The sequence below is a fragment of the Schistocerca cancellata genome, chromosome 6, assembly GCF_023864275.1.
Source record: "Schistocerca cancellata isolate TAMUIC-IGC-003103 chromosome 6, iqSchCanc2.1, whole genome shotgun sequence".
Classification (NCBI taxonomy): Eukaryota; Metazoa; Arthropoda; class Insecta; order Orthoptera; family Acrididae; genus Schistocerca; species Schistocerca cancellata.
This window is the reverse complement of record NC_064631.1, coordinates 612,690,925-612,707,240: the sequence shown is the minus strand read 5'-3', so window position 1 is coordinate 612,707,240 and position 16,316 is coordinate 612,690,925. Positions and strand designations below refer to the sequence as shown.

The 16,316-nt window shown below is 40.2% G+C and overlaps 1 protein-coding gene across 1 annotated transcript in view; it reads right to left on the bottom strand.

Annotated features, from left to right (window-relative positions):
- The window catches only part of LOC126190881 (uncharacterized), an 84,858-nt gene that overhangs the window by 55,117 nt on the left and 13,425 nt on the right, over positions 1 to 16,316 (bottom strand). The window lies entirely within an intron of this gene.

The window sequence follows — 16,316 nt, the reverse complement described above, 5'->3', positions numbered from 1 at the left end:
CAATCAACACCAGGATCACAGAATTGCAGGTTGAGGCAGGTGGAGAAATCGGCCATGGCACAGCAGGCGCTGTGTGAGACCAACCATGTAGTAAAATTCATTGGCACTGAAGTTCTGACTGTAGAGAAGAGCTATCACACCCACTTGTTCAGAGAAGCTATAGAAATACACAAACATGAGAATTGCTTCAACAAGAAAGAAGAAAGCCTCAAGGTAAAGGGATCCTGGCTTCCTGTGCTGCAGCAAATGACAGCTGCAGGTAGCAGGAGGAGAACCACATCGAAAATGACAACGGAGAAGCCCTTGGACATTGGTGTGCAAGGTACAAATAGTCTGTGGGCACGAGCTTGGCTCCAGTCCACCACTGGCAATGAAGAGTGAAACTGTGACAATGCCCCAGCCACTCATGCTGGCGAAATGTCAGAAAAATCTTCAGACAAATGTCGACCGGAGAACCCTAGACAGAAGCCAACAGGCTCAACAAGTGGCCACGAAAGCCTTAACAATTTTGTAAACTAACTGTAGTTAATAAACTGTCAGTGACCTCCTTGCTCGAGTGTGATTTCATTCAATGAATGGGGTTGGTTCTTGACTTTGTGAGTAGCACCTTTTTTAAATTTTGTCGCTCTGAGAAAATAGTTGTCTATTCTTGTCATTTCGTTAATAATATCAATTCTGTATAAAGAGGACAGTTGGAATTCGACCTTAATCACCTTAATGGCAGTCAGACTAGACAATTAATAAGTGTATTTAAAAAGAAAGATGATGAGACTTACCAAACAAAAGCGCTGGCAGGTCGATAGACACACATACAAACACAAACATACACACAAAATCTAGCTTTCGCAACCAATGGTTGCCTAGTCAGGAAAGAGGGAAGGAGAGGGAAAGACAAAAGGATTTGGGTTTTAAGGGAGAGGGTAAGGAGTCATTCCAATCCCGGGAGCGGAAAGACTTACCTTAGGGGGAAAAAAGGACAGGTATACACTCGCACACACACACATATCCATCCCCATATGTGTGTGCGAGTGTATACCTGTCCTTTTTTCCCCCTAAGGTAAGTCTTTCCGCTCCCGGGATTGGAATGACTCCTTACCCTCTCCCTTAAAACCCAAATCCTTTTGTCTTTCCCTCTCCTTCCCTCTTTCCTGACTAGGCAACCATTGGTTGCGAAAGCTAGATTTTGTGTGTATGTTTGTGTTTGTATGTGTGTCTATCGACCTGCCAGCGCTTTTGTTTGGTAAGTCTCATCATCTTTCTTTTTAAATATATTTTTCCCACGTGGAATGTTTCCCTCTATTATATTCATACAATTAATAAGTGTTTTAGACCAGTTTCCCAATGTACTTACTAATAAAAAAAATGGGATGTATCCAATTAAATTCAATACTGAATCCATTTGGTCAATGATTGTCTGGTGCATAGTGCCCCTTATTGTCACTTAGGGGGGCTAATATGAGAATACCGAGGCAAAAGACTGACAATATGCTGCGGATTGGCATTATTAGAACTTCAACTTCTCTATATGTATCTCTCATATTTCTGGTGTCTAAGGGACAAAACAAGAATTATAGGCCCGTTGTTGATGATAGAGTCCTTAATGAGGAGGTCATCTTGGGAGACAGATCCCCTCCTTGATCTCCTGAACTGTTTCACTTCACTTGCTGGTGCTATTTTAGTAGGTAGCTATTTTACTGTACTTGATCTGAATCAAGCATACTACCAGATACCATTGTGTGAGGAATCTAGGAATGTTACTGCTTTTTGTATGGATTGGAATCTGTAAGAATTTAATCCGGTACCCCTTTGCCCCTTGCTTGGTTATTGGGTCTGCTGTCCTTTCACGACTTGTAGATCATGAATTGGGCGACCTTAAATCTGGTTGTGTACATAATTATCTTGATGATGTCATCGTTTATAGTCATTCCTTGGAGAACACCTTTCTCGTGTGCAGCAGGTTTGACTGGGGCTCCGTTCTGCAGGGTTAATGTTTAAGCCATCCAAAGTTCCACTCACTATGCAGCAGGTTTCTTCCTTGGGTCACCTGGTTTCCAGGGACAATATTAGGACTGACCAAGAACATACTTCTGATTTAAGAAAATTTTCTCCCTGAAGAATAAGAAAGGGGTGGCCAGATTCATTGGTATGGCAACTGTTTTAGGAAGTTCATCCCTAATTTTGCTCAGCTTGCTGCCCACCTTAATAACCTCTGTAAAAAAGGGGGAAGTTCTGTTTGAGGAGAGAGTCAGCAATCCACCTCTGAAGCCACCAAAACTGCCCTTTGTAACCCTCCAGTATTGGCTATTCCAGATTTTGGGAAGAGGTTTACAGTTCAGACTGATGCTTCAAATGCTGGAGTTTCCGCTGTACTTTTACAGGCGGAGTCAGGTGAAAGGCGCACTCTAGCTTTTACCTCAAGGAGGTTAGTACATCCCAAGTTGAAATACTCAGTTTATGAATGTGAGGCACTGGCTGTCTCATTTTCTCTTGAGAAATTTAAATTTTATCTCGAGCACAGCGAATCTGATTTGAAGACCAACATCCAAGCCTTGTGTTGTGTTTTGGCACATCCTAGGAAAACCAGTAGAATTGCTAGGTGGCCCATTCTCATATACACCTTTTGTTTCCAAGTCTGTCATAATAAGGTTCCAATAATCAGGTTGCTGTCACATGTCTGATGAGGGAACTCGGGAAAGTGAAGGGTGTTCACTACTGATGAGTTCTCCTGTTTATAGTGTCTTAACCAAGATACTCCAGCTCTTTACTGATCTCAAGGTTAAACACAATCAGGATCCTTATTTTGGCCTATTCAGGAAGTGTCTGTCTGCTGGGGAAATGGTTCCCAATTATTTGTTGAGAAAACATAAACTGTATTGTGAGGTTGGTAAATTAACTGAAACTAAAATTTGTTTACTTACAGAACTTGTGCCTTCTGTCTTTCATTATTTTCATGATTCATTGTTGGGTGGCCACTTAGGTCTTATAAACTCTTGCTAAGGTGTGCTGCCACCTCACATTCCCTTCATTATATAAAGATATTCATCATTTAGCCAGCAAGTGCGAATTGCGTAAAGTCAGTACGCTTAACACCAACTCATGCTAGGGGCTCTTACATTCCGAATGTGAACAATGCCTAATGGATAAATTATCTTGGGGGTCCCTTTCCCTGTACTAATAAAGCCGGAAATGGTTATATACATATAAAAAAAAGTCTTGCATCATCTCGGTTCCGAGAGTTCTGGGACCTGTACAGAAAATTGAAATAGAGATCAACATAAACATCATTTTCGTCCTTTTTATTACTCACGAAAAACACACACTGCATGTTGTACCACCAAACAGCGAGACCTTCAGAGGTGGTAGTCCATATTGCTGTACACACTGGTACCTCTAATACCCAGTAGTACGTCCTCTTGCATTGGTGCATGCCTGTATTCGTCATGACATACTATCCACAAGTTCATCAAGGCACTGTTGGTCCAGATTGTCCCACTCCTCAATGGCAATTCAGCGTAGATCCCTCAGAGTGTTTGGTGGGACACATCGTCCATAAACAGCCCTTTTCAATCTATCCCAGGCATGTTCGATAGGGTTCATGTCTGGAGAACATGCTGCCCACTCTAGTCGAGTGAGTCGTTATCCCGAAGGAAGTCATTCACAAATGTGCACAATGGGGGCACAAATTGTCATCCACGAAGACGAATGCCTCACCAATATGCTGCCAATATGGCTACACCATCGGCCAGAGGATGGCATTCACGTATCGTACGGCCATTACAGTGCCTTCCAGGACCACCAGCGGTGTACATCGGTCCCACATAATGCCACCGCAAACAGCAGGGAACCTCCACCTTGCTGCACTCACTGCACAGTGTGTCCAAGGCGTTCAGCCCGACTGGGTTGCCTCCAAACACGTCTCCAACGATTGTCTGGTTGAAGGCATATGCAACACTCATCGTTGAAGAGAACGTGATGCCAATCCTGAGCGGTCCATTCAGCATATTGTTGGGTCCATCTGTAACGCGCTGCATGGTGTCGCGGTTGCAAAGATGGGCCTTGCCATGGACGTCAGGAGTGAAGTTTCACATCATGCAGCCTATTACACACAGTTTGAGTGGTAACATGATGTCCTGTGGCTGCACGAAAAGCATTACTGAACATGGTGGCTTTGCTGTCAGGGTTCCTCCGAGATATAATCCATAGGTAGCAGTCACCAACTGCAGTAGTAGCCCTTGGACAGCCTGAGCGAGGCATGTCATCGACAGTTCCTGTCTCTCTGTATCTCCTCCATGTCCGAACAACATCGCTTTGGTTCACATGGCATATGTTTGTGTCTCTCTGCTTTGTTCAGATAAGGTTTCTTTCTTGGAGTCCTCACTTGCGAACCATTTTCATAAAATTTCTGTCTCTCAGTTTGATCATAAACTTCAACCACTGAATTCTTGATGATGACATTTACATTTTTTTCAGTAGGTTGACAATCTTGGAGAGGAAGATGGCAGATTCTATGACAGTCATGATCAGTCAATACTAGCTTTCTACCAGTTCTTGGCTGACCCAGTTTCTCATTACCATTTGCAAACCTTCATCACACCCAACTTTGTAGCACCTCCACCCAAGCTCTTTGTTATTTCTGCATAATTACAACCTTCTTCATACAGTATTATTGCCTTACTCCATTTACTCAGTAACCAATGAAGTGTGTTTTGATACTGGACACATTGTTTTCAATACGTCCTCCCTCTCAGCTCAGCTCACTTTCAAGAAATCTTACATTTATACAACAATGTATTACTGACAACTAAAGTTACAACAATGATCAGAATGTTTTTTGCTGTTTTCGAATATGATCTTCAAATGCTCTGCTCCCAGATCCCAGTCCATTATTTAAGTACGACCTGGATGGACAGTACTAATGTCAACGTCGGCTTCAATCGTCTCGTTCAAGCACAATGGCCGGGTTTTCTCTGTGTATATACCAATGGCTCCAAAATTCCGCAAGAAGAGTGTACAGGATGTGCTTTTTTCTGCCCTCAGATCCAGATCCGCAAAACCTGGAAACTGCCTACGAGCACTTCTATTTTTATGGCGGAGACAGTGGCAGTTTTGGAAGCAATTAAGTTTGTCTCTAGCACTTCCTGCCCCAAGATATTGATAGTATCTGACTGACAAAGCATTCTTAAAAACATTCAGTACAGTCGATGGAACAAAACAACCAACAGTTATATCTTGGATGTGATATCTGAATATATTCGCAGCACACGCACAGGCTGGACGATCCATTTGTTGTGGGTACCTTCCCACTCTGGTATCCTCTATGATGATGAAGTTGATGCATTAGCCAAACAAGCGGCAACCTTAGGCACCGTCCTGGATCTGCACCTTCCTTATACAGACTACTTACGTGAAGTCAAGGATCACGCAAGACAACAATGGCAGGAAATGTGGAACGTTTCTCAACAGACAAAAGGCGGTTATTGCGCAGTGCTACAACCTCAGATTCCTTCACAGCCGTGGTTCATGACACATCTGGACCGATCCACGATTTCTACCATCATAAGACTCCGCTTCAATCATGCCTCTTTCCCACAACATCTACATCGGATCAACGTTTACAGTTCGCCAGCATGTGAGTGTGATCCTGAGTCGGAAGCTGATGTCATCCACATCTTATTTATGTGCCCCAAATTTGACCGTGAACGGTTGGTCTTTCTGAAGACATTGCTGAGTATGGGCTACCATCTTCCTCAATCAGCTTCTTCTCTTTTGTGTACTAAAGACGTTTGTCTATACAAAGTGATAGTTAACTTCATCAAGAGTACTGGTTACAATCTGTAGGTTTTAATGGTGTACGTAAATTATAGATATGTCTTGCTGATGAAGATATTTCAGAATTGGTGTGAATTGTAAGCCAAGACACTTTTAATTATTTTCCAATACAATTCAATTCAATTTTTAAAAACATTATGTACAAAACTGTAACACTTAAGCTTTTTATTCTTGTAAATATGCATTTCTGCATTTGTTTATTCAATTATGTGTACATTGTCACTAAGTATTGCTGATGGCTAAATTGAGTACATACACACTCAAAGGCCAAATAAACAAAAATAATAATAATAATAATAATAACACACATTCATTGTTTGATATTTCAGAACAGAACAAATGGCAGATTTGCTCTGGACCTGTCCAAGCATGTAAAACAGTGAAGTTTTCAAACTGTTGTTAGTCAAGTCTATTAGTTATTTTTAATAAAAATAAAACAAATCCCATTTTCTAATAATGTAAGAAGAAAGAGCAGGGCTCAATGTCCCATCAACATCACGGTCATCAGATACAGAACACAAGATCGGTATGTTTTAAGGATGGGGAAGAAAATCAGCCATGCTCTTTCAAAGGAACCATCCCAGCATTTCTAAAAATGATAAATATTTAGTAAACACATTGCAAACAAAGAATATAAGCATAATTCCTTGATTCAGCATCCCATAACTTACAATGAACATTTCAATACAGTGTTTAGCATTATCTGCACTGCTAATGATGTACATGAACTGCAGGTACATCACTAGTTACCTATCCTCATGTTTAGTACAATAATTAATCAACAAGATAAATTATGTTCTTGATACTAAAAAATAGTTTGTATTTAGGTAAAGAATTAGTTCCTGTTGTCAAGAAGTTATTGGACAGATCTCAGAGATAAATGTGTCTATATATTTGACATATTCAGTAAAAGAAAATAGGAATGCTGGGTTATGGAACTTTATTTCATAAAGGTGTTGAAAATGGAGATGACTTCATTTGACATAATTTGAAACAAACAACTTTTGGAAAGATAACCAAGACAGCAAGGGCAAGGATTAACCAATTACACCAAACTCCATTAAGATATGTTGAACACAAAAGCAACTGTGTCGAAACACTACAGTACAACAGATCCCACAGCATACATAAAACATAAGAACCAATTACTAAAAAAACTGTGGATAAGAAGAAGAAAATGTTTAAAATACTAGCTGGAGGACTTCAATTGAGGAATCACACAAGCAGCCGATTAAAAATGATAATGTTAAATGGAATTAAACTGTATGTTTCATGGGGCAAGTAAGGAATAGACTTGCAGTTGTGGATTACAATACTAAAAACAACATATGAAACTTTATTGACATTGTAGTTAATACTTGAGATTATCACACTCAACTGTGATGTAAGCATTGTTGTCATCAGTTGGAGGAAAGAGGGGGTCAGAGGGGGGAGGGAATCAAGAGTTTTTCCCCAGAAACTAGCTTCTTCCTTTCTGAAAAAACAGTTTGATGGTCTTTTTCCACAGAGAGCAACTCAACATGATCACTGCCCAAACACTTATCTCCAGTGATTTTCACAAGTGATCTCGTTTTGCAAATGACTCAACTGGTGCTAAAGTGAGAAAACTGTATTATATGTGCAACCAGAGTATTTTTCCAAAGAGGCTAGCCACTAAACTGGATTGAATAGGCCATCTTTACATGCTTGTATCTGACTCACCAAGATCGAATTTTATTTAGCAGTAAGCAGTATGAAGTGCTGATTTATGGAGCAACATGTTCACCAATTTCAAGCCAAGCAATGCTTGCTGAACAAAGCTCCAGTCCACCAGTCACCATCTTCAAATTCAGCACCAGTGCAGGTAGACCTGAAGAAGACCACAATGAATATGCCTTTAATTTCTGAGAGATGACTTGTGAAAGAGCCTTAGCCATTTTATTCAACATACTCAGTGGCATAACAGTTCCAATCTAATACAAAATTTGACACAAGTACCTGAAGCATATAGTAGAAGTTGCAAAGACTGCTTGAAAACATGAAATGACACTCAAACTAAGAAGATACTCCACAAGGCCTGGTCAAATCACCAGAAATAATGGATAAGGGAAAATATGTAAATGAAGCAAAATATTCAATATTCTTCAGTGTTTATATTGATAAGAACCTGAACTGGAAGTCAACACTGTAGAATGTAAACATCTAAGATCTGCAACTTTGGCATTACAGGTAATAACAGACCTTGAAGTTAAAAATGTCTGCTACCTACTCCTGCCATAGTTTGTTCTGGGCTTTCCATCTGTGATCTGTTTCCACTAGAAGTGTCCTGATATGTTCTCTGGTGCACCTGGTTGTGAGCTGGTGTTCCACTTTCAGTCCGGTGCACCTCACAGAGATCTGGCATTCTGTTCTCAGTGCCATGCACTTGGTGCTCCATCTATGGTTCATTCCACACACTCACTTCTCAGTTCTTCTTTTTGTTGAGTTCAATCAGTTCTAGTGTGAATGGACAGCAGACGGAACATCTAGAACCAGCCATAGATGTGGGCTGAAGATGGAATGTCTCAGGATGCTTCTAGTGGAAACAGATCACAGGTGGAACACCCAGAACAGGGGAGACAGTAGGCATAAATATTGGAACTGTTCGACTTGATTAACAGTCTCAGGTAGCACCTGATGAAGACAATGAATCATGCTGTTGAAACACTGCACATGGACAATACTGGTATCTGGCAGAATACCCAACACCTCATTACGTCAACAGATTGCTGGGAAAGCCTGAAGAATTATAACTGACAGATTCCAAGTCAATGTGGAGGGTCACAATTATGATCCACGAAACACACAAATAACTAACTAATCCGCAACCAGCTATCTGCTAGTGAGAGAAGCCGATGTCTTGTGTTATACAGCTACCAATCTTCATTCCTTTATCTCATAGTTATATTGTACATGTTGCTTTTGGACTCCTGGTGGTTATAAAAAATCAGATCGTTTGGTGCAGCTGACACAAGTGACTGTCATTAAGAAGGATACAAGGTCACTTCAACTATTTAAACACACATAATTTAGAAGAGTGAAGTTAAAATTAAACAAGTGACAAAAAGTTCTGTTATTGATGATATAAATTGTTGGAAGAGAGCATTTTCCAAAAATGACATCGTGACTCAAGAGAACAAAAACGATGTGTGCATGACGTGTGTCACAGCAGCCTTTTTACAAAGGATGCTTGAAGAGAAGTCAGCAAAAAATGTATGCGAGAGAAACATTCATCTTTAACACAGTGGTATCATTAACTGTAATCTATAAATCTACACCAGGACTACTACTTTATAAGTCTCAATATGAAATAAGTTTTGTGCTTCTTCTTAGCTTTCCACTTGTTCTAAAGCAGTCTCCATTATCAAATCAGCTACAAGACATAGGTGGTGATCCCCCCCTTCCACTATCTCACAAATGATGTGGTAGAGTGTATTATTGTTTACCGAGGTGCAACCAATCCTTCAGCGGGAGTTAATATGCAAACATGGCACATAGCACCAACTCTCTTGTCAAGGGCAAATGCGCAGCGTTTTTAGATTTTTCGAACTGGAGGGGCAAAATACAGCAGCATTTTTGCCACAGGATAAGACCAGTAATGGCTACAACCTTACGAGTATTGTTTGGTGCAAGAAAGCAGCAAGAAATTTACGGAAGGCCAAGGCGGTCAGCAATAAAAGTGTGTGAGTGGATCCAGTTCTTTGAGGCACGCTTGGGTAATGATATCTGAACTTATGAATGACTTTCAGAAAATTTCCAGGCCAGTGCTCTACAGATTTGGTACAGAAATACTAAGTACAATGTGGACAGTGAGTATTGAAAAAGATAAATGACAACCAGAAGACTCAGCGAATAGAGTTGATGATAATATATATGTTGTCTTAGGCCTACAAGAAGGGAGACATGGATTTCCTTGACAAAACTGTAACAGGCAATGAAATATAGAGTTCTTTTAATAATCCAGAAACAAACCAGCAGTCAAACCCTGGCCATATACACACTTTCCAAACAAGCAGAAAAAAAGGAAGGAAATTTTGAGTTTAATGCCCCACCAATAACTAGCTCATTAGAAATGGGGCACACACTCAGACAGGAGAAGAACTGGAAAGGAATTCCACCATGTCCTCTCCAAAGAAACCAACCCAATATTTTCCTTAATTGATTTAGGCAAAATTGTGGAAAACCTAACAGTGGATGGCCACATTTGAGATTGAACACCACTCCTGACAAATGTGTCTAACAATAAAGAAAAGTTCAAGCAATCGTTAAACAAATGGCAGAGACATACTCTGGGGGAAGAATGGTGTATTCCTTATTTGCCAGGGACAACAATCAATGCAAGTCAGCTTCTTGGGTGCCTGGCAGATTGTTCATCGAAACATTTTCACACTATTTCTCTACCATTCCACTCTCAAACAGCAAACGGGAAAAATTAACAATTGTGTCTTTCCGTGCAAGGTCTGATTTCTATTCTTTTATTGTGATGGTTGTTCCTCACTATGAAGGGGGGCATCAACAAAATATTCTTGCATTTGGAGGAAAAAGTTGGTGTTTAAAATATCATAAAAAGATCTCACCTCAATGAAAGTCACCTTTGTTTTAATGACTGCCGCCCAACTTTTAGATGTCCTTCACCAATCCTATCTGGTAAGGGTCACATACCATACAGCAAGACATTAGCAGAGGACAGACAAGTGTTGTTTTGGCCATCAATGGATTTCTTGTATCTTAAGTGTTTTGCCAATAAAACACAGTCTTCGGTTTGCCTTCCACACAACATTATCTATATTATTGTTCCAGTCTAAGTTGCTCATAATTGTTATCTTTAGATGTTTAGTTGAATTGAGAGCCTTCAGATTTATGCATTTTATCGTGTAATCAGCATATTTTGTTCTCAGAAGTTAAGTCTTACTGCACTGAGATGAAGACAAGGGTTTGGCTTATCTTGGATATTTTCAGTCCCTGTTGTCTTATGGAATATTGTTTGGGCCAATGCATCTAAACTAAATAAAGTAATTATACAGCATACATGAGCTGTAAGAATATTGTGTGAAGTAGATAATGAAACATTTGCAAAGGCCTTTTTAAACGTGTTGGGATCCTTAAATTTACCTCCCAATACACTTACTGCTTAAAGATTTTTGTTGTTGAAAATGAAAACGATTTTCTTATGTACTGCAGATTAGATTAGATTAGATTAGTACTTGTTCCATAGATCATGAATATGACACTTCGTAATTATGTGGAACGTGTCAGGTTAATCTTCGTTCCATACACATTAACAAACACGTTTTTGTGTACAGAACTTCAGGATTTGAACTATCACAATACAAGGCACAAAAATAATTTTTATAGAGCCTTTAATCTCCTTATTTAGAGCGCAGTTATGTACGTATGTAAGTGCAAAGGTATTCAATAAGTTCCCAGTTAATACAACGCAGAAAACTGCAAATCCCTATCAGTTTAAAAGAGAATTAAAACATTACCTCACTAACCAAACATTCTACAAATTATCTACTGTCTACAGTCAATGACTGAAAATTGTTTTTAGCCACACAAGAATCAGTAGTGTATAATAAACAGGTCTATGTTTTTATAGGTGTAACTAAGCATTTTCTTTGAAATATAATGATTATTCAAGCAGATGTTACACTATTAATTTAACTGTAAAAGAAGCGGATTTTTTTCCTCAAAGAAGTGGCTTTCCTTGTAGTTCATGGTGTGGGTTCCTGGTATCATGTCCTAGTTCATGAACCACGGGCAACGTATGAGTGGCCAAGTAAATGGTCCTGACAGTCGGGATACCAGTTACTTTGGAATAAGGCTGGGCATCTCGGACATATTCCGAGTCGTGGCCACCTTTGTGCTCAAACGGCAAAGACTACCAAATCCACCGGTTAGTCCCTCAACCGTTAGGGGTTAAACTCAATGGGACCTGGGGCAAGTAAGGCTAGCAACCTGCTTCCCTGGTACTATAAATATGATGCTGGCAACAATCAGAGCAAAATGTCTTGGACCTTTGGAGGAGACGGAGTCCCACCTCTAATTGACAAACCAGGGATTCCCAAGATATGACTCGGCAAACGAATGGTAACGAGATGGGGAGCTATTAATATCAATGGGGGCTACTCTGGTAAGAAGGTAGAGCTGGCAGAGGCTGCAAGTAAGATGGGGTTGGACGTTTTAGCTGTTAGTGACATTCGGGTAAGGGGTGAGAAAGAAGAGGAAGTGGGAGAATACAAGGTCTACCTGTCAGGAGTCAAAGCAGGAATAGCATAATGGGGTGTAGGGCTTTTCATCAGGAAAGAAATAGAACCCAGTGTAGTTGCAATAAGGTATGTAAATGAACGACTGATGTGGATAGATTTGACAGTGTCTAGCAAGAAAATTAGGATTGTGTCAGTAAATTCGCATTGTGAAGGGACAGATCAAGATAAGATGGATAGTTTTTATGACGCACTCAGTGATGTAGTTGTTAGAGTAAAGGACAAGGACAGTGTTCTGCTCATGGGTGATTTTAATACCAGGATTGGAAATCAAACAGAAGGGTATGAAAAGGTTATGGGTAAATTTGGAGAGGATATGGAGGCCAACAGGAAGGGGAAACAACTCTTGGATTTCTGTGCCAGTATGGGCTTAGTAATCACAAACTCCTTTTTTAAACATAAGAACATTCACCAGTATACTTGGGAAGGCAGGGGAACCAGATCTGTCATTGACTATATAATAACAGATCAGGAATTCAGGAAGGCTGTGAGGGACACACGTGTATTCAGGGGATTCTTTGATGACACTGATCACTATTTAATCCGCAGTGAAATTGGTATTGTGAGGCCAAAAGTGCAGGAGGTCAGGTCCATGTGTAGAAGGATAAGAGTAGAGAAACTTCAGGACAAGGAAATCAGACACAAGTATATAACAGTGATCTCAGAAAGGTACCAGTTAGTTGAATGTAGTCAATTGCAGTCACTGGAAAAAGAATGGACAAGTTACAGGGACACAGTACTAGAAGTGGCCAAAGAATGTCTTGGAACAGTAGTGTGTAAAGGTAGGATGAAGCAAACAGCTTGGTGGAATGACACAGTCAAGGCAGCCTGTAAAAGGAAAAAGAAGGCATATCAAAAATGGCTACATACTAGAACTCAGGTAGACAGAGAAAGTAATGTTGAAGAAAGAAACAAAGCCAAACAGATAATTACAGCATCCAAGAAGAAATCTTGGGAAGACTTTGGAAACAGGTTGGAGACCTTGGGTCAAGCTGCTGGAAAACCATTCTGGAGTGTAATTAGCAGTCTTCGAAAGGGAGGTAAGAAGGAAATGACAAGTATTTTGGACAGGTCAGGAAAACTGCTGGTGAATCCTGTTGATGCCTTGGGCAGATGGAGAGAATATTTTGAAGAGTTGCTCAATGTAGGTGAAAATACGATCAGTAATGTTTCAGATTTCGATGTACAATGGGACAGGAATGATGATGGAAATAGGATCACATTTGAGAAAGTGTAGAAAATGGTCAATAGATTGCAGTGCAATAAAGCGGCTGGGGTGGATGAAATTAAGTCGGAGCTCATCAAATACAGTGGAATGTTAGGTCTTAAATGGCAACACAGTATAATTGAAATGGCGTGGGAGTCGGGACAGGTTCCATCAGACTGGATGAAAGCAGTAATCACACCAATCTTTAAACATGGAAACAGAAAAGATTGTAACAACTACAGAGGTATCTCTTTGATCAGCGTTGTGGGTAAAATCTTCTCAGGTATTGTTGAAAGGAAAGTGCGAGTATTAGTTGAGGACAAATTGGATGAAAATCAGTGTGGGTTTAGGCCCCTTAGAGGTTGTCAGGACCAGATCTTTAGCTTATGCCAAATAATGGAGAAGTGTTAAGAGTGGAACAGGGAATTGTATCTATGTTTTATAGATCTAGAAAAGGCATATGACCGGGTTCCTAGGAGGAAGTTATTGTCTGTTCTACATGATTATGGAACAGGAGGCAAACTTTTGCAAGCAATTAAAGGTCTTTACATAGATAGTCAGGCAGCAGTTAAGAGTTGACGGTAAATTGAGTCCATGGTTCAGAGTAGTTTCAGGGGTAAAACAAGGCTGCAACCTATCTCCACTGTTGTTCATATTATTTATGGATCATATGTTGAAAACAATAGACTGGCTGGGTGAGATTAAGATAGATGAACACAAAATAAGCAGTCTCGCATATGCGGATGACTTAGTTGTGATGGCAGATTCGATTGAAAGTTTGCAAAGTAATATTTCAGAGCTAGATCAGAAATGTAAGGACTATGGTGTGAAGATTAGCATCTCCAAAACAAAAGTGATGTCAGTGGGAAAGAGATACAAACGGATTGAGTGCCAAATAGGAGGAACAAAGTTAGAACAGGTGGACAGTTTCATGTACTTAGGATGCATATTCTCACAGGATGGCAACATAGTGAAAGAACTGGAAGCAAGGTGTAGCAAAGCTAATGCAGTGAGCTCTCAGCTACGATCTACTCTCTTCTGCAAGAAGGAAGTCAGTACCAAGACTAAGTTATCTGTGCACCGTTCAATCTTTCGACCAACTTTGTTGTATGGGAGCGAAAGCTGGATGGATTCAGGTTACCTTATCAATAAGATTGAGGTTATGTATATGAAAGTAGCTAGGATGATTGCAGGTACTAGTAGATGGGAACAATGGCAGGAGGGTGTGCACAATGAGGAAATGAAAGAAAAACTGGGAATGAACTCTATAGATGTAGCAGTCAGCGCGAACAGACTTAGATGGTGGGGTCATGTTACACGCATGGGAGAAGCAAGGTTACCCAAGAGACTCATGGGTTCAGCAGTAGAGGGTAGGAGGAGTCGGGGTAGACCAAGGAGAAGTTACCTGGATTCGGTTAAGAATGATTTTGAAGTAATAGGCTTAACATCAGAAGAGGCACCAATGTTAGCACTGAATAGGGGATCATGGAGGAATATGATAAGGGGGACTGTGCTCCAGACTGAACGCTGACAGGCATAATCAGTCTTAAATGATGATGATGATGATGATGATGATGATGAGTGGCTTTTCTTCTAATTTACTACACTGCACTTAACTGAAGTGGCTTTCCTTCTAATTTACACACTGCACTTAACTGGACTAAACACAAACAATATTAAGTAGTGTAGTGAGGGTTTAGTGTTAAAACAGTTGGTTCTGTCTCATTTACGAGGTTTCTACAGTGATGTCTGTTTGCTAAAAGGGACATTCATGTCCTCCTCCTATGCAAAATCTGTAGAAGATCAAGGGCCAATGGTTTATTTGTCTGGTGTTTTGTACCATAATCAGTTTAGGATGTTTCACATGGTGGAATTCAATGAATTCTTGTACCGATCCCATACAGCAGTGTATTGTTAGTTTAGTGATGTGCAATGAAATCTGCACAGAATTAGATACTCTGCAGTATGCTCCTGGGGAAGTGGAAATGTTTTTGAGCTGTTTCTGTTGATTGTCACGTGTCTTGGTAACTCACACCTGAACTGTCAAAGTACTGTCTGAAGTCAGTCATGTTCTAACAGAAGCAAGTTAGTGTTTGTTTTCTGCTGCAAGCACTGAAAAGCTGACTTCCAAGAGGCTCAGCAAGTATAGTGGGTGTATGCACTACCAGTCAATCACATCTCACATCTTGGAAATCGGTTTTAGCTCACTTGCAAGTGTTTCTGCAACAAGGTGGGGTTGGTGATTCATGAGCGTTATGTGTTGTTGTTTTTCTCACTTGCAAACCAGGAGGAGGATCAGTTACTAATGGTTTGTCTGGTGTTTTGTACTAATTATTGTGTTTTCGAGATCTCTGACTTAATCACATCTGACTGAAATCTTGTACTGATTCCACATATCAGGATGACTCAATAAAATTAGTGATTTTATTGATGGGAGAAATGAATTTTTCACCTCATTTGGGGGGAAATGCCCAGTAAATCTCAGTTGTTTTATGTGTGAATCATGAGTGACTATAGTTGAATGTGGTTGCCATAATTAAGATCAGCTACGCCACTGTCGTTTGAATCATCACTCAGTCAGGTGTGTCCCTGTTTGGGTCATCCAAGGAAGGGCGGTTTACAAGAGTCATGTCCAAGTGAGCACTGAGTTTGACTGCCTGTCCTTTATGAACTGGTTTTAATCTTGTTGGCTTTATATGTATTACATGCACTTGTGCATATCTAGTTAAATTGTTACCTTGTCGTGATCATTGTCTGCCTTGAGTATTCTCGTTGTGTCTGTGGTATTGCTTGTGTAATGAACGCACATCTGCATATTTATTTCAAGTTGTTGCCATGTACTGATTGGTGTTTCGCTCGAGTATTGTCATTGTGTGTTTTGGGATTACATGTTGAGCAGAGTCAAGTGTTTACGATTTGCTCTAAAGAACAAAAATTGAAATGCACTTTGCTCAGTGAGTGTCTTGAGCTATTACCACTAAAATCTTACGACGAGG